Below are 20531 nucleotides of genomic sequence, written 5' to 3'. Positions count from 1 at the left end.
AGGAGCCATTGGGAGGCAGTTGAAGTGTGCCTTGAAGGAGCTTCTTTTTGCCGCAATCCGAATCTGCTTCTTAGTGGATTGAACAGTCGATGGCACCACCCATGAGGATTGTAGGCTGGCATGGGAGCCTTTGTTTTTGCATGTAGTCGGTGATGGATTATGAAGCCTTGAGTGCTACTATAGAAGAAGCTTCAAGCCGAATGGCTTGCTAAAAGCATTGTGATTGAGCAGTGTGGTTGGAGGAACCAGCGGTTTGCATGGCCATGACAGGCTGCACCTTTGCTCAAGGAGTGAATTTGTGGTCTTCTGCTCCTCTCACAGAAACTCGAGGTGGATTCTTTCTGTCATAAAGCTCTAAAATCTCTCAAAATTAATCTTATTCTCTCAAAGAACATCAAAGATGAAAATGGCTATAACTTGAGCTCGAGATATCAGATTTGGGAGTTTTCTTTCTCAAATCGAAGATCGAGAAGGGCTCTACAAGATGAACTAGATGAGAGATGATGATGCATCATGGAAGAGGGCTTGTTGCCTTGACTGAGCAAGGTCTTGCATGCCTTAATGAAATAAGGGCTTACACTCTCTTTGACGGAAATCTCTCTCAATGGAAGATGCCTCAGGCAAGGAGGGCTTGACACTCATGAAAGGAGTGGAGTGCCATCGGCTTTGATACCATGATAATGGAAGTGAGAGAGCGAGAGAGAGAGGAGTGCACATGATATAGCTACCTGTACACTAAGTGTATTGAACATGAAACATGAAGATATACATGTGAGAACCACTTAGGGTTAGGGTTTTTCTCTATGCCCTATGTGGATAGTGCAATTTATACTATGTTTAATTCTCTTCTCTGTGTTGATCCTCCTACGAATCCTCCACTTGTGGATGACTTGAGATTTCACCTTTTTTGGAGTCCTTGTGATGGGGCTTTCTCGGTGTCTGCTTTACTCTAACCCCCCGTGGTTACATGGGCATTGGAACTATGTACATGACGGGCTCTATTACTAGGAGAGGGATGATCATACTCTTTCTTACAGTTTGTTGAATCCTCTCCGCAAGCTTCTCGATATTGGGGAGGTTCTCAAAACGTTTTGCTCATTCGGGGGAGTCCTTTCACGGGAGTCCTCCTAGGAATTGGGGGTTGGCTGACGGGATTTTGGAGAAGGCTCATGGGAGTTGGGGGAGGGAACATGCTCGTGGGACTTGGGAGAGGGCTCATGGGGAGGGGAAGGTGGCTCATACAAAGGAGAAGGCTTAGGAGACTTGGGAGAGGGCTCACACGACTTGGGAGAGGGCTCATGGGACTCGGGGGAGGGCTCACGAGACTTGGCCCGAGGGCTCATGGGAGTCGGGGGAGGGCCCACAGGACCTAGGAAAAGGATCACACTCTTGGGAGTTTGGGTAGGGCTCATGAGAGTTGAGGGAGTGTTTACGAGAGTTCAAGGAGGGCTCACGAGAGTTGGGGGAGGGCTCATGAAAGTTCACGGAGGAGGGCTCATGAGAGTCAAGGGAGGGCTCACAAGATGTAGGGGAGGGCTCACAAGAGTTAGATGAGGTGCCACTAGACCCAGAGAGGTTTGTGTGCATAGATTCTATGGAGGTGGTGGATATGGAGGAGAAAGGGTGGAGGCGCCATCCTGTGGGTCTCGCTAGCAGTGCTCTTCACTCGTGCCATCGAATAATGAGAGTTATGGTTTTTAAAAACTTTTTATATGGGCCCATCATCTTTTGACACCCCTTTTAATCATGTTTAGGGTTTCATCCTGCTGCCCGTCCCCGTGCTAACCCCTTCAAGCCCCCCCCACCCCTGTTGCCCTCCCCCCTGTCCATCCCCCCTACCCCCCCTGCCCCCCCATCACCCTCCCCCTCCCCCCCCTCTCCCCCAACCCCTATCGCCCCCCCTCCTGCCGTCGTCCCCTCCCCCCCTTCCTCCCCTCCCTCCCTCACCCTTGCCACCACTCTGCTCCACCCCCCCCACCTCATGCCCCTCCCTTCTCTCCCCCCTCCCTCACCCTGTCCCCACCTTCCCCAACCTCCTTACCTCATAGAAACCCTGGACTCCAAGAGTGAGTACATAAATTGGTCAAAATAAGTAAGATATTCATTTCATAACTCTATACAATTACACCATAGCTTCTGTTACTAGTTGGACTAATCTGCTCCCTTCTCTCACTCTTGCTTGCAACCAATGTGTGACTCCTAGACTCCCTATGGATGCTTTCCAAGCACTATGCTTTCTATTCTTTGATACAATTTGAATTGCTTTTGCAAGTTTTGATGCCTTTGCCTTCTCATAGTTCAAAGTCCTACCTAGTAAACATCTAAAAAACCAGTCGAACATCTCATGCAATGCATTGCTACGAGTGACACCACTACCATGAATTGAGTTCTTGAAGTAGGTTGCCTTGGCTCTATAGTGCAACTTATCCATGCCTTGTATATTCCAAATGGACAAAGGGCCCCAATTCTATACAAACCATGGTTCGTGTGCATGGAGAATATGTTGCAAACATGATGAGCATCATTTCAACAACAAAATTTTTAAATAAAGCAAGTGCTAAATATTACGATGTTGATAAGATTACCACATAATGTGTAATGTGACACCCCCCATGCTTTCACCACCATTAATTACATAAACTCTTTTACAGCCATCTTGAACCTTTCATAATACATCTCATCGATTTGAACCTGGCGAAGCAATTTTATCAATGCATTTACCTTTATCCATACTTTAGCTCTCAAAGTTGCTACTTGAGGATGAGAAGCCTTATTGGTCATGCATTCACACAATGCTTTCCAGTATTCCCAGACGAAGATACTTTGAGACAATGCATGTTTGTCTTTATTGAGATTGTGGTTAGATAGGAATCTCCTTTCCTTTGCTCGACCCATGGACACTTCGGTAGCATTTGTGTTGCCCTAGACATTTTCTTATCCTCCTTAAGTTTGACATGTCCTCCATGGAATCCCATCTCTGAGAGCAACTTCTCAGCTTCTGCAACTTGTACAAAAAGCTTTAAGATTGGAGAAATTTCAAAAAACTAATTTGAAAATTTCCTAAATTTTAATTCTAGACCAATTACTAAACTTGATTTTCTATCCTTCATTGAGATCGGTTTTAAAACCGATCTTCTTGTAAATTTTAAAACTAGAGTTAAGGGGGAAACTTGAAATTTGTTTAAATTCTTGAGTAAAAAATGTTCACATTGCTATATTTAGAATTGTGTGTGTGTGTGTGTCTGTGAGAGAGAGAGAGAGAGAGAGAGAGAGAGAGAGAGAGAGAGAGAGAGAGAGAGAGATTATGAGAGCATGAGTGGGAGAGAGGACTTTGTGTGTGTGTGTGTGTGTGTGTGTGAGAGAGAGAGAGAGAGAGAGAGAGAGAGAGAGATTATGAGAGCGTGAGTGATAGAGAGGACTTTGTGTGTGTGTTTTTAACCGGAAATGTAATCGAGACCAGAGGCTATAGACTAAGTATGGCGACGCTCAAAGGCCATAGAGAAGAGGAGAGCATGAGGGCGAAGGGATGACATAGGGGTGAAAAAGGAATTAGAAGGGGAGGGAAGGAAAAGGGAGACTATGACACAAGGGGAAAGGGAGAGGGGGAAGAGAAGCATGAACATGATAGGAGGAGGAATGTTGAGATGTGGACATCAAGGGAAGTGATCCATACTTTATTGGAAAGAAGGGATGAGAGGGAAATATCAAAATACTAGCTAGGTGGCTTTACAAGAATGAGCGTCCAATCAAGGAATAGCCCCTTCCTTTTATAGCCAAAAGAGGGGGTCTCTCCACATTAATGTCTCCTCCCACATGCATGGTGTGTGTGGAAAAGTCTCCCATGTGGGCTAGGTGGGTACGCACTCTCAATTGTGTGCAACAACCCTTTGCCTCAATTTTCCACATAAATCAAGCCCCATATCTCAAGTCTATGATACTCCCTTGGTCTCTTTCCAATTTTATAATAGGTTCAAACCTCTAGGAGGACAAGTGGAGGGTTGGCACAAGGAATCTTGCCACCTCATCCTACTTTCCCCATTATTTAACTAGCTCTCTTAGTCTTCTATACCTCCCCCACATGGGCCTATCTCATATGGAGGGTATAACTTAATATAATATCCCTCTCCACCTATTTTATATTGCTTCTCTCATGGACTTTGAGCCATATCTCACTTAATGCATCCTAGGTGGAGGGGTGGCACATGGAGGAGCCATGCCACCTTGCATTTTATAATATTACTATCATGGATTATGTACAACACACCTTATGGGTCCTCTTACATGGAAGGGTGGCACATGGTCATGCCTTGCCACCTCAACCTTGGGCCCTATGCACACCATATTTGATTATACTATTGCCACATATACAAACACACATACATATTAATACCTTTTTCCTTAGACAATTTTATCCATAACAGTTCCCCCCCCCAGGCAGGGAATGCACCGCATTTCCATGCCTGGGACCATCACGCACAAAGAAAGGCTTGAGGTAGCGCTTGTTGATCACCTTCTTGCCATATGGTTCATGCAGCTCCTGAACTTGTACAGACCCATTGCTACGTTCTTTGATGACTTTGTATGGACCAGCCCACAGTGGCAGAAACTTCTTATCCATTTGGTGGTCCAATCTGTTATCAAAGCATAGCACAACATCCCCCTCAGCAAAGTGTCTTTCCCATCCCTTGCGAATCTTAGCATCCAATCGGGCCTTTTGTCGATTCTTTTGGATCTCTGTTTGATGTAGTGCAAGACGTCGGGTCTCATCTAATCTTCTCAAGTTGTACCAATCTGGCCTTTACAAGTTCATCTTCTGTCATCCTCTGTTCCTGCGCCAATCTCAAGACCGGAATCTCTATCTCTAGTGGTAAAACTGCCTCAGTACCATACACCAACTCAAAAGGGGTGTGACCTGTAGAAGTTTTATGAGTGATGTTGTAAGCCCACACGGCTTCAGTGACCTTCTGATCCCATTGGCTCCTATTCCCTGCGGCCATTTTTCCCATGGTTTTACAAAGGAGGCCATTGGTCCGCTCTGTTTGACCCATGGATGCTGGGTAATAGATGCTAGAAGTGTGATGATCAATGCCCATGCGATCCATGAGTAACTCCACTGCTTCATTTAAGAATGGACTTCCATGGTCAGAGACTATCTCCATGGGTGTCCCAAACCTTGTGCAGATACGTTCAAAGATGAAATTTGAAACTGCCTTGCCATTTGCAGCAGAGAGGGCGATAGCTTCAGCCCACTTAGTCACATACTGAGTGGCTACCAAAAGATACTTCTTTTTGCGGGCAGTCATGGGCAAGGGTCCGACAAAATCTATGCCCCACTTCTGAAACGGATGGATGGACATCACTGGGTGATGTTGCCCAGGACGCAAATCCTTCCTACCAAAGAATTGACATGGTTCACAGGTTTTGCAATACAATGTGACATCCTTGAACAAGGTCGGCCAATAGTATCCAGCATGTAAAATCTTCTTAGCTGTATAGTCACTGGCATAGTGGCCTCCACAAAATCCATCATGATAATGCTTCAATACCTTAGGCACTTCATCTGCATCAATGGCCCGTCTGAGCACCCCATCCATGCCTTGACGGTACAACACCCCATCAAGGAGGGTATAGCGCCTACTATCTCTGCGGATCTTCTTTCTCTCATAGCTAGTACTTTCTGAAGGAAAGGAGAAAGCGGTCAAAAACTTGTAGATACCACCATACCAAGGATCCCCAACTTCTATGGCTGCTACAAGGGTTACATCAAGGCACTCCTCTAAATCAATCAAAGCATTCTTCAAGTTGGAACAACCCCCTTTTACAATTTTGAAAGAAAAATCATATTCTTGTAGAACTGCCAACCATTTGGCCAACCGGCCCATGGGATTTGGTGATTGAAGAACCTGCTTTGCAAGACCAGTGTCAGTGAGTATAAAGAAGGACCTTCCAGCCACATAATGCTTAAATTTCTCAATGCAAAACACCAAAGACAAGGCATGCTTGTCGGCCTCTGAATAGCGTCGCTCAGTGTCGAGCAATTGTCGAGAAGCAAATCGAACGGGGTACATGAATCGATCCTCCCCTTGCTGGAGAAGAATACCTGCTAGAGTGTGCTCACCAAACCCAGGATTGATATAGAAGGTCTTTGACCAGTCTGGATTGCGTAGAATGGGTTCTGATGCCAGAGCATTCTTGATTTGTGCAAACCCATGATCACAATCCTCATTCCAAGAGAAATCAACCCCATCTTTTAATAGCATAGTCATGGGCCGTGTCAAAGCAGCATACTGATCAATAAAGCGGCGATAGTATCTTGCTAGATTGACAAATGAGCGTACCTGACGTTTGGTTGTAGGTGGGGAGAGCTTGAGGATGGCTTCTACCTTCTCGGGGTCAGGGCTTGATGCCCTCGGATGAGACAACATGTCCCAATAACCTCCCTTGAGTGGCTCCAATGGTGCATTTCTCAGGGTTGAGACTTCCATTTGCATCATTGACCTTTGGAAGGCCAATCTAACCTTCATGACATGCTCCTTACATGATGAGAATATACAGAAATCATCTAAAAACACCTCCAAGAAATCCCCCAAATAAGGAGCAAACACCATCTGCATAAATCTTTGAAAGGTGGCAGGAGCATTGGTGAGGCCAAATGGCATTACTTTGAATGCAAATGTCCCCCAGGGTGTGGCAAATGTGGTTTTAAGCACATCTTCTTCGGCAATTCTGATTTGATAAAACCCAGAGTAACCATCACAGAAAGTATACATCTCATGACCAACCCGCCACTTGTTGTTTTTCTTTGGGATGACTACCACTGGTGAAACCCATTCAGTATTGTGAACCGGAACAATAAACCCAGCCTCTACAAGCTTCTGCAACTCTGAGCGCAAAGCGTCGGTCTGCAGGGGCCCTAATCTCCGATACTTCTGAGCCACAGGCTTGGCATCAGGCTTCAGCTCTATCTTGTGCTCTATGGCAGTCACATGGCGAAGGTGGTGGTAGCTAGTTGCAAAGAGGTCAGGGAAATCTTTGAACATTTCAAGAAACTCATCTTTCTCACCTGGAGTGAGGTCTGGAGAAAGCATTGATTCGAGCTGTTGAGGACTAGCTGTTATCTTTTCTGCAGGTGGCAGGGTCGGAGACACCCCAATCATGTAAACTTCCTCCTCTGAGAATTCCTCCCCCCCGTCTGATTCTTCCATGGACGCAGACACTGAAGATGAGAGAGTATCACTGTCATGCTCCTCTTCTTCTTCCGGTTCCATGGCACCAGGTTGCACAGGGATTTTCTCCTTGGAAGCACCAAAAGACATGTGTCCTGTCTTCCAATAGCTGACTGCATCACTTTTTCTCAACCATGGTCTCCCGAGTATGGCTGGGTAACTTCTGCCTGTATCTTCAATGTCCACTACATAGAAATTGACAGTGGTGGTCAACCCGTTGACAGTGATGGGCAAATCCTCAATGACTCCCATGGTGGCGAGTCGTCGACCATCTGCTACCTTGATGCGAGTGGAGGAACGCCTTGTACATTTCAAATTTAATTTCTTCATGATGCGGGGCACCATGATATTACATGCAGCTCCCCCATCAACACACACATTTTTGACACGACAATTATCTATGATGACATCTACTGTGTGTGGGTGCCGATCAATTTCTTCAGAGATAGAAGATACCTCTCGTACCTTTCCCTTCTTCTTGCTCTTCCTTGTTGAGAGACCTTGCTGCAGCTCACGTCTCACCTTAGGGCTTAATGCTATTAGTTGGGGGAGTGTGATGCTCAAAGACCGATGAGCAAGGTCCTGAACGACCGAATAGTCCTCTTGCCCTGAGCCGATGGGAAAATCCAAGGGTGACCACTTACTCCTGCGAGATCTTTTAGTCTTCTCTGTTGGTGGGTCTGCCATCTCAGCATCTGAGGGCTTTGAGAAGGACACCTTCTTCCTGGGGCGGCCCGGTCCACGGTTTGGAGAGGGGTCCGAGGTAGCACGAGTTCTTTTCCCGAGATCAAGGATCTCCACATCAGAATCCTCAGTGCCCGACTCACTTAGAAGATTCACCCTTGGAATATTGGGGCATTCTGTGCGATAATGACCCTTCTGGTGGCACTCATAGCATACAACATTAGCACGATCTCTTGGAGGGCGGTTGGCTTGATTTCTGATGCCCACCATCTCAAGCCGAAGATCATTCAGGGCCTTGGCTAGGTCATTGACTCCAGGTTCTGTTGCAGGGGGGGCCTCTTTAGTTGGAGGGGCCACGGGAGTGGAGAGGAGGGGGGCTCGTGGGCGAGGCGGGGAAATCTTCGAGGCGGAGGATGAGGATATCCACCTTGTTGAGGGTAAGCATCTAAGGGAGGACCATACATCTGAGGTGGAGGCGGTGGATACATCCCTGAGGGGTGGGGGTATGCCCCTAAGTTAGACCCCCCAGGTTGTTGTTGCAGGAATGGAGGGGGATGCGGAGGGACAATCGTCTTCTTTGAAGCGGGGTCAGACTGAACTTTGTCAAACTTTTGAGCAATCTCATGTGCTAGCACCATAGTTTCTGGATTCTCCCATTTAAGCTTGAGGCGGAATTCATCACTCGCTCTTGCTACAAGGTAGCCCAGCACATGCTGAGTCATTCCAGCTCGAAACCCGGCATTGTCATCCTGTGTGGCAATCAAACGGTCCAGGAGCACGGCCGCTCGATCCACATATCGACGCGCCGTCTCACCTTCTGACTGCTTCAAATTTGCCACCTGCAGGTACACATTCTCCGGCTCCTCTTCTTTGCCAAAATACTCAATCATTGCTGCTGTCAACCTTGGCCAGCTTTGGCGAACATCTTCGGCTTGCTTCTCATACCACACTTGAGCCAAACCTTCTAGAAATGTGGGAAGAACCAATAGCCATCTGTCTTCAGTAAGAAAGTTGAGAGAAACACAACGGCGCTTAAAAGCCACAAGATACTCATTTGGATTTTCTTCTACCCGTCCACAAAACACGGGAATGTCAGCCATGCTTGGAAGATGGAAAAGAGGGGCTTATCTATGGACGAACAATAGTAAGAGGAAGCTTGAACTAAAAATCGGGCGAAGATACATCCAAAAAGCACACATAGGCAGGGTAAGGTGTGACTGGTGTAGTGTGAAATATTACACGAGAAGAATCTTCAGCATAGAATAGCACATAGACAATCTTAAAAGGACCAATCCTCATGATATCACTTTGATCATTACACGCGAGGGTTAGAGGTGCGGCGCCGCATGAGGTTGTTCATCAAGGCAAACAAGAATGCCATGACAAACGTCAACAGTTGGAGAGCTTGCACATCACCTTCAGCTTCTTCCAGTTCTTGTAGTCGCCATTCTATTTCTTCAAGGGGTGTGCGGTCTGGCATCCTTCTTTTGAGCAATGTCCTTGAGAACCCTCCTGATGGTCTGCCGAAGTCGGTGAACTCGTATCAAGTAAGCCCAACACTTAGTTTCATGATGACCACAACCTTTGCATTCCTTACAAACAATCACCCTCCTTCGTGGCTTGCGGCTTTGTTGGGGTGGCGCTTCCACGCGCGTCATGCGTGATTGAAATACAAGCTTCACGTGCCAAGAAATCAGCAACAAGATTTCGAGCTCGAGGGATATGATGAATTTTTACCTCTTCAAACTGGTTGCAAAGTTCCAAGGCCTGTTGATGTCGTGGAACCAAGCCTTTGCTCCGCACCTTCCACCTTCCACTAACTTGTTCACACACTAGTTGAGAATCTCCTTGCACCTCCAATTGCTTGGCCTGATGTTCTTGTGCCTTTTGTAGCCCAAAAATGAGCGCCGAGTACTCAGCTTGATTGCAAGTACTTGCGGGCGAAGACTTGCTGTAACAAAACTCCTCACCACCCGGTGAAGTGAGCTTCACACCCACGCCAGCCGCCTTGGTCGAAGGTTTGTAAGCTCCATCAAATTGAAGAATCCAAGATGTCATCACACCAAGACGAGAATTCGGACATCCCAAGTTTCTCGGTAATCCAAAATAGGTAGGAGGAGAGGGTGGGGAGAATTTAACACTTGAGCCAAACGTTCAGCACCAAATAAACTTGCAATTCTTTGTTGATAGTTTATCTTAAGCCCAAAAAGAATTACAATTTGAAGCTCGAAATGAGGCACAAAAGGATGATTAGGTACAAATGGATTCCTTGGCCGAAACATTACCAACCATAGCCAAGGCCTAGAAACCTTTGTAATGAGATTGTGAATAAACCATTCAGGACGAGCTTTTCCACAGGAATCAACAAGCAGATGCGCCAAATCTCCCCCCAAGCTTGGGGAGCATCCCACCCTTCGAAGAAGGAAACCGTTTTGATTACCTCTGAAGCAGCAAGTAGTTCGATCACCGCACAATGAGTAGAAGTAAAGTCAAAATCCTCCCAGCGTATCAGTAGTTCGTCACCTTGAATTATCCATGGTGTGTCATTCCACCCGTCATCACCATCAATAATGCACTGGACAATTAGCCGTTGAAGGTCGACATGAAGATCAAGGAAGACATCTCGTGCATTGGTAGCCGTAAGGTGCGGAGGAACAGGCACCAATTCCTTAAACGCGTCGAGAAGTGACATAAATGTCCACTCTTCTCGTGAGGCGTGCGTCCGTGAAGTGGGCTTGGAGAAGTTCTGAATTGGCGATCTAGCAAGAGAAGTGGATAGAGAACATAAAATGAAATATTTTTGCTTTTTACAACAAGAGCAAACTCCTTATGGTTCGAGAGTTACAGCTCCCGCAATTTCAATATATGAACAAAAATCATTACATTTTTACCACTTCCAACTTGTTGGCCCAATGATAAGACTTTCTTTTGTGAAGGGGGAGGTCTTGGGTTCCAATCCTACTCTTTAATAAAAAGAGAGGAGAGGAGAGGAGAAGGAGAAGAGAAAGAGAAAGAGAAGAAGAAGAACAGAAGAGATAGGGGGGGCGCGGGATCTGCTGTTACTCTTTTGCAGGGGCTCAGAAAACAGTCCGCGACCAGAGCAGCAGTCCAGAGAACTGTCGCGCAGAAAAACAGTCCGCGACCAGAGAACTGTCGCGCATAAAACAGTCCGCAACCAGAGGTCGCAGCAGTCCAGAGAGCTGTCGCACAGAAACTGTCCACAACCAGAAATCGTAGCAGTACAGAGAACTGTCGCACGGGTGAACGCGAAAAAACTGTGAGTAGAAGATTCGCCACTAGCCGTGGAGATTCGTATCCCAGCAGCCACACCAAAACTTTTAACCGGAAATGTAATCGAGACCACAGGCTATAGACTAAGTATGGCGACGCTCAAAGGCCATAGAGAAGAGGAGAGCATGAGGGCGAAGGGATGACATAGGGGTGAAAAAGGAATTAGAAGGGGAGGGAAGGAAAAGGGAGACTATGACACAAGGGGAAAGGGAGAGGGGGAAGAGAAGCATGAACATGATAGGAGGAGGAATGTTGAGATGTGGACATCAAGGGAAGTGATCCATACTTTATTGGAAAGAAGGGATGAGAGGGAAATATCAAAATACTAGCTAGGTGGCTTTACAAGAATGAGCGTCCAATCAAGGAATAGCCCCTTCCTTTTATAGCCAAAAGAGGGGGTGTCTCCACATTAATGTCTCCTCCCACATGCATGGTGTGTGTGGAAAAGTCTCCCATGTGGGCTAGGTGGGTACGCACTCTCAATTGTGTGCGACAACCCTTTGCCTCAATTTTCCACATAAATCAAGCCCCATATCTCAAGTCTATGATACTCCCTTGGTCTCTTTCCAATTTTATAATAGGCTCAAACCTCTAGGAGGACAAGTGGAGGGTTGGCACAAGGAATCTTGCCACCTCATCCTACTTTCCCCATTATTTAACTAGCTCTCTTGGTCTTCTATACCTCCCCCACATGGGCCTATCTCATATGGAGGGTATAACTTAATATAATATCCCTCTCCACCTATTTTATATTGCTTCTCTCATGGACTTTGAGCCATATCTCACTTAATGCATCCTAGGTGGAGGGGTGGCACATGGAGGAGCCATGCCACCTTGCATTTTATAATATTACTATCATGGATTATGTACAACACACCTTATGGGTCATCTTACATGGAAGGGTGGCACATGGTCATGCCTTGCCACCTCAACCTTGGGCCCTATGCACACCATATTTGATTATACTATTGCCACATATACAAACACACATACATATTAATACCTTTTTCCTTAGACAATTTTATCCATAACAGTGTGTGGGGGGGGGGGGGGGGAGAGAGAGAGAGAGAGAGAGATTTTATTACATTTGTACTATGTATTTTAGAATGCTTTAATTATTAAAATATGTTTTGATAAGGAAAAATATATTAAATATGTTTAGAACCCCATAATAAAATATTTAAATATATTTTAGTCTAAGTACTTATAAGTCATATTTTTTATTAAATTGACTAATAAGTCCACACCATGCATGAGATTCCAAGACTGGTTTCTTAAAATGTCCCATGATGAGAGATGAATATCTCTTTTAAAACCAATCTTGGATTCATTCTCCACAGGAGATGATGGAAACAATGATCAGTTTTAAAATCGATCTCAAACTTTCATCCTCCACAACATGCATGAGAGTCTAAGGTCGGTCTTTAAACCGATCTTAAAGTTTTCCATGATGAGAAACAAAGATCATCCTTAAAATTGACGTTCGTTTCATCCTCCACATGACATGTTGGAGGCCATGATTGGTTTTAAAACCAATCTCAAACTTTCATCCTTCATCGGCCATGAGAGATTAAGATCGGTTTCAAAACTGACCTTGAACATTTATCCTCCACCACGCATGAGACTCCATGATTGATGTGAAACTTTTCTATGGTTGAGAGATGAAGATTGGTTTTAAAACCGATCTTGGCTTGAACCTTCACATGACATGATGGAGACCATGATCGGTTTTAAAAACAATCTCAAACTCTCATCCTCCATTCAGCACAAATTTTAATCTTTTCCATAATGAGAAACCATGATCGTTTTACAACCGATCTTGGCTTCATCCTTCATATGACATGGTGGAGTTTGAGATCAGATTTAAAACCGATTCGGATATGAGAGTTCAAGATCTAGATTGAATTTAAAATTTCAACCTCCATTGCACATGGGTGACCACGATCTATTTTAAATCCGATCTTCTACTTTAATCCTCAACATGCATTCTGTACTAGATCAGTTTTAGAAGTATTCTCGATGACATGTCAACCTCAATAGGATAGGAGAGACCAAGATCGGTCTTGAAATGTATTTTAAACTTTCATCCTCCATCGAGCATGAGGGACAAATATTGAGATGAAGATTGGTTTTAAAATCGGTCTTGAACTCTTGTCATTCACCGTGCATGAGAGATCAAGATTGGTTTGAAAATCGATCTTAAATTTTCATCCTTAATCAGTAATGGGAGACAACGATCGATTTTGAAACCACCATTAAACTTCCATTCTTTGTCAAGCATGAGATTAAGATGGTTTTAAAACCAATCTTGAACTTTTATCATCCACCATGCATGACAACAGTTCATGACCGGTTTTGAAACCAATCTTGAACTTGCATCCGCCATCGAGCACGAGAGACAAAGATCGGCTTTCAAACCACTCTTGTACTTTTGGCTCCCAATTAGCATGAGAGTCTAGGGTCGATATTTCAACCAATCTTTGCCTTTCATCCTCTATCAACAAGCTTGGCTAGGGCATTGTCATTTTGATGAAAGGTGAGAAGTATCACTCAAACCTAACCATGTCAACAAAAATGAGAAGGGAGAGAGAGAGAGAGAGAGAGAGAGAGAGAGAGAGAGATGAATTATATAAGATGATGATGTTGGACACATGAACATTCCGTAGGCACACACACAGATAGATAGATAGATAGATAGATAGAGAGAAAGAGAGAGAGAGAGAGAGAGAGAGAGAGAGAGAGAGAGAGAGAGAGAGAGAGAGAGAGAGAGAGAGAGAGATGAATTATATAAGATGATGATGTTGGACACATGAACATTCTGTAGGGACACACACACACACACACACACACAGATGAATTATATAAGATAGTGATGTTGGACACATCAACATTATCTAGGGATATGGTGGAACTTAGTATTAGTGGCTATATGCTCAACATTGGTGATATGGTGGAACTTAGGATTAGCGGCACTCTTATTCAACATGGTATAATATTAAACAATGATGTAGGTGGCTTGTGTCAGGGTTTACAAATTGGGTCTTCATGTGTATCTGTGTCAATCAATGTTTGTTTTGATGTAGACATTGAACTTCCTTTTCGAAAAATGGACACATGCAAACTTAGAGATGCAGTGGGAAGCACTATTAGGTGGGACATGAAAGACTTAAAGATCTATGGTAAATATAGCATTGGAGATGGGGTCGATGTGCATGTACATAATATCAATATGCAACTTAGTAGATCAGATGGATATGATGTACGAGAGACATGGAGAGAGTGAAAAGTCCTTTTATGGGCAAAGGATAAGACACAAACACGTAAAACAAGGGTAGTGTTTCTAGTACAACCATATGAGGTTGTAAACCTCCAAGAATTAGGTGAAAATGATGTAGGAGTGATAGTGGAAGATAATATACCACACTCAAAGAACTTGAAGTTGGCTTCATCCTCCACATGACATGTTGGAGGTCATGATCGGCCGATCTCAAACTTTCATCCTTCATCAGCCATGAGAGATTAAGATCGGTTTCAAAACTGACCTTGAACTTTTATCCTCAACCATGCATGAGACTCCATGATTCATGTGAAACGTTCTTATGGTTGAGAGACGAAGATCGGTGAACCTTCACATGACATGATGGAGGGCCAAAACAATCTCAAACTCTCATCCTCCCTTCAACATCAGACATGAAGATCGGTTTCAAAACCGATCTTCATCAATGATCCTCCAACTCGCCTAAGAGTCCAAGATCAGTTTTAAAAAAATTTTAATCTTTTCCATGATAAGAGACCATGATTGTTTTAAAACCAATCTTGGCTTCATCCTTCATATGTCATGGTGGAGTTTGAGATCAGTTTTAAAACCATTTGGACATGAGAGATCAAGATCTAGATCGGTTTTAAAATTTCAACCTCCATTGCGCATGAGTGACCACGATCTATTTTAAATCTGATCTCTTACTTTAATCCTCAACACACATTCTGTACTAGATCAGTTTCAGAACCGTTCTAAGTGACATTTCATCCTCCATAGGACAGGAGATACCAAGATCGGTCTTGAAATGTATTTCAAACTTTCATCCTCCATCAAGCATGAGGGACAAATATTGAGATGAAGATTGGTTTTTAAATCAGTCTTGAACTCTTGTCATCCATCATGCATGAGAGATCAAGATTGGTTTGAAAACCGATCTTAAAATTTCATCCTTAATTGGGAATTGGAGTGAAAGATCGATTTTGAAGCCACCATTAAACTTCCATCCTTCATTAGGCATGAGAGATTAAGATGGTATTAAAACCAATCTTGAACTTTTATCATCCACCATGCATGACAGTTTAGGTTCAGTTTTAAAACTGATCTTGAACTTGTATCCTCCATCGGGCACGAGAGACAAAGATCGGCTTTCAAACCACTCTTGTACTTTTGGCTCCCAATTAGCATGAGAGTCTAGGGTCGATATTTCAACCAATCTCTGCCTTTCATCCTCTACCAACAAGCTTGGCTAAGCCACTATCGTTTTGAAAACACATCTTGATGAAAGATGAGAAGTATCACTCAAACCTAACCATGTCAACAAAAATGAGAAGGGAGAGAGAGAGAGAGAGAGAGAGAGAGAGAGAGAGAGAGAGAGAGAGAGAAAGAGAGAGAGAGAGAGAGAGATATGAAATATATAAGATGCTGATGTTGGACACATGAACATTATGTAGGCATAGACACAGATAGAGATAGATAGAGATAGATAGAGAGAGAGAGAGAGAGAGAGAGAGAGAGAGAGAGAGAGAGAGAGAGAGAGAGAGAGAGAGAGAGAGAGAGAGAGAGAGAGAGAGAGAGAGAGAGAGAGAGAGAGAGACAAAGAGAGATGAATTATATAAGATGATGATGTTGGACACATGAACATTCTGTAGTGATATGGTGGAACTTAGTATTAGTGGCTATATGCTCAACACTGGTGGTATGGTGGAACTTAGTATTAGTGGCACTCTTATTCAACATGGTACAATATTCAACAATGATGCAGGTGGCTTGTGTTAGGTTGTACAAATTGTGTCTTCATGTGGTTCTGTGTTAGTCGATGTTTATTTTGATGTAGACATTGAACTTCCTTTTTCAAAAATGGATACATGCAAACTTAGAGTTGTAGTGGGAAGCGCTATTAGGTGGGACATGAAAGACTTAAAGATCTATGATAAATGAGTGATAAATAGAGCATTGCAGAGGAGGTTCATGTGCATGTACATAATATTAGTATGCAACTTAGCATATCAAATGCATATGATGTACAAGAGCATATCAAATGGATATGATGTACAGGAGACATGGAGAGATTGAAAAGTCCTTTTATGGGCAAAGGATAAGACAAAAAACATAAAACAGGGGTAGTGTTTTTAGTACAACCATATGCGGTTCTAAACTTCCAAGAGTTAGGTGAAAACGATGTAGGAGTGATAGTGGAAGGTAATATACCACACTCAAAGAACTTGAGCAGTGAAAAAGTTAAAGTTTCTATTCCATTGCTAGAGACATGGCCTCTGAGATCATATCACATTTGAGGATGGCTCATTGTTACAACCCTTATTCTGTGAAAGCTACATGGATGATTGGTTGGAAAATTCCAAAGCAGAAGATGGGAGTGGTAGTACTTGCCTGAATGTTGAACCACTTCACATAAAAATAAAATATCGTACGGTCAATCGCAAGCCTAGAGAGGAAATTGAATGCCATTTGAAGAAGAAGTGCACATATGAAGATGTTCAACAAGTGACACTTATAGATTGTTGTAAATTGAAGTGTTGCCAGATTGCAGATCGTAATTTGGTTTTGCAAATGAGAGTGGAGTTTTGGAGCATCAACTTGGAGAATCGAATGACCTATATCTTCAATAGCTTCACCAATGCTATACGGATTGATTCAAAAGATGTTGTGTCAAACTTGTTTAGCTTTGATAGGAGGGAAATATGTTGTAGGGCATGGTATGAATTGCACACAATTCTAAAACTTCATACTACAGGTTCAAGGAACAACATAATGTTGGATGCACAAATTCCCTGCATGGAAACAAAGGCATCATTAGAAAAGGGTGGGATCATGTGGAGATGGAAAGAGCTGTATTACATGACTTTGTGAATAAAAATTCTAAAAGGATGCTACATAAAGCTTGAATGGCAATAGATGGCAAGAGAGAAACACAACTTGTCATTCCAGATATGTACAAATAAGTGGACATAATGCATGAGATCAATCTGACCATGAAAATGCTAGGGTACAAGGAGGTTCCAAAGTCAACGTTCAACTGAATTTGAAACATAGACTTCAAGCATGTCTTGGTTTCTCACACAAGCACATTCTCAAAGTGTAGCCTTTGTAGTGCAATCAAGCTGAAATTGGGTGCTACTAAGGTACCAACAGAACATGAAAAGATTTTTGTAGAGAGGAGGAGGCATATGAAACAACAAATGAGTTGTCGGCATGTATATTATTCATGGTGTTGTAAATCAGAGAAGAACCCTCAATAGGTCTTACGCATCATACATGATAAGATGGATCGACAAAAGACAACCATACCGAGGCTCAAAGTTAGAGTAAAAGATATCGATAAGTCATATCAGTTGCCAGTATTACTGACTAGAATGCTAACACATGGACATGGACAAGAAGAATATGGACATTTTTTGCTTGGTCTTTGGCCCATAGACCCAAACTTTACCTGGGATCATTAGCACTGTGTCTTCATAACTTGGAAAGTGAAGATAAGCATGAGTATGGTGATCTTGTACACAGTTCTTTAAATACTTCAAGCAAGCTCCTAAATTGTGTAATTTTGAGGACAACCATGGATATCCATCTATCAATGGATGGAAAGTCAAATCCTTATGCTCAACAAGTGTTTGCAAGAACATATAACACATCCCAAAAATCTTCCACCTTGCCTCTTGTTGCAATTAGACAATTGTGGATTGGAGAACAAAAACAGATATGTTTTTGCATACCTATCTTTACTGGTGGCTAGATGGGTTTTCGTAATAATAGAGATCGGTCTCTTAATGGTTGGTCATACCCATGAAGATATTGATGCATTGTTTAGCCGTTTTTCATAGTAGTTGAGGACAAGTCATTCTCTCACTCTAGCATATCTATTGGGAAAATATGATCAATGCACTATCAAATTTGCATCAACTATGCAAAGTCAAGATATATCTATAGGCTTTTAGCCAACCACAGACAACACATGTAGTAGAATGGAATACCAACACTAAAAATGAAGGTTTCATGGGTTTAAAGGCACTAGAAGATCAATACTATGGTCCACAACATAACAAGCCAAAAGATACATTCCAACCTCTTATAGATGTAAAAAAGGGTGACTTTGTTCTTGAGAGGCCAAGAGACAATATATATCCAATTTGGTTGGGTGAAGCCAAGTCAGACATTCAATCCAACACTTCCTCTAAAGAATACAACATGGTATTGATACAGTATTGGGCACCATGTTCCCCTAAGAAGAATGCAAGCAAGGAAGAAGTGTATGCAAATTGTTGGGAGAAATTTTGGATGTGCAATGACAAAGATCCTACATGTTGGGAGCAAGCAGACTCAATAGTATGGAGTTGGACACCGAAAGGAGGGAAGAAGCCCAAGAAGATCAAAATTCCACCTACCGTGCATGAGAAAGTAGAAGCAGGCCTAGTAGGGGTCGATCAAGTAAACAACAAGAGTGTAGATTGAGCTAATACTCAATGGTCTTAAGGTTTTGTTTTGTTTAAATATTGGCTTGTATTGAGTAGTTTAGCTCATTGTCTTCCTATTGGTTGAATGTGTAACAATTACCAGTGACAAGGCCATGATGATGATAATTAGCTTAGCTTCAGCTCATTGTCTTGCTATTGATTGAATGCGTAACGATTACCATTGACAATGTCATGATGATGATAACAAGCTTAGCTTCACTCAGGTCATTGCTTTAAACAAATGGAATTTATATCTTAACACCAACTATTATATAAATGTGTTGATAATTCAACAAAGTTAACTCTCTTGTATGGCATTGCAATGTTAAATGTGAGGTTTTCATTGTGCATTGGAATGTTTTTTAGGGTTATATTCTCAAATTTTAAATAATTTAAGGTGAGTTACTGTGGGTGGCTTGTGCAATCATGTTGCAATTGAACAAGATGTTTGAGTTTACACAACAAATACTTCATTCCCAAAGTTAATGAAACATCTCACTTATTTTCTCATTAAAATGACATCAATGAGATAAATAAAGATCATATGCATCATTCCCAAAATTAATGAAACAATCTAAATTAATCAGTCTAAAATAACAAAACCAAAATTAATAGAATTTAACATTCTTAGTCTAAGAGACACTATAGATGCAACAACTAATTCCCAAAATTAATGAAACAATGGACACAACAACAAACCAAAGATCTAGAGTGTGACCATGTATGAAACAAGAGATCCATTGTGGTTGAGCCAAGATGAAGATGGGTTAGAAAGATGAGAAGAGTATGAGGAAGGGACTAAAACTGTGAGAGTGTAAGGTTCTCTCTCCCAATTTCATTTTCCCAAAATATTGAGATTTTCCCAAAATTACTAATACGTTGTTTCTAGCCAAGGATGTACAAACTATAGTGGTAGTGGTGGACAAGGTCACTTTACCCTTGAACAACCTGATCAACCAAGCAATTTGGGAGAGTGAAGCCCTATGTGTGGTGGTGTAATCTGTGGCTACTAGCACATAGAAATTCTGAGTTTGTGTAGCTATAGGCTTGAAATGAACCATGAAGTCCAAACCTCATTTTTGGAAAGGCCCCAAGGGAAGCACTGGTTGCATCAGCATGTAGTCCAAGTTCAAAGGCTGTCCCATTTGTTGACATAGATCACACTATAGCGCAAACCGGCAAGCATCCTTTTGTAGTGTCAACCACCACAACCCTACTTGCAGTACCTTTTTGGTTGTAATAGCTCCCACAAATTGACCACGTGCCGATCCACAATGTGCCTTCGTGAGGACCAGTGCTTGCTCCTGTGGAAGCACACAGTAGAGCAGAACATCTGTCAAGTGTCTACGGTAGAGCCGATTGACCACTACCTCAAATCCACAGCTTTTGAGTGCTAACCACTTCCGTTGATCCCTATTGATATAATCCAGCATCTGTCCAGACGTAATGAAGTGCATCATCTCATTATACCACAACCATGGCATGCCCTAGGTTACCAACCCCTCTGATGGTTTTGCAATAGCCACCAAAACCACATTGAGGTCCATGTTCCGGAACTCATATTCAATGATGATTGCGGGCTTCCCTATTTCCAGGCGTGAT

This window comes from Dipteris shenzhenensis, chromosome 22, assembly GCF_047967505.1.
Source record: "Dipteris shenzhenensis isolate YYH24624 ecotype China chromosome 22, Dip_SZ_1.0, whole genome shotgun sequence".
NCBI classification, from domain to species: domain Eukaryota; kingdom Viridiplantae; phylum Streptophyta; class Polypodiopsida; order Gleicheniales; family Dipteridaceae; genus Dipteris; species Dipteris shenzhenensis.
The sequence above is the reverse complement of the archived record's forward strand: the minus strand, read 5'-3'. Positions refer to the sequence as shown.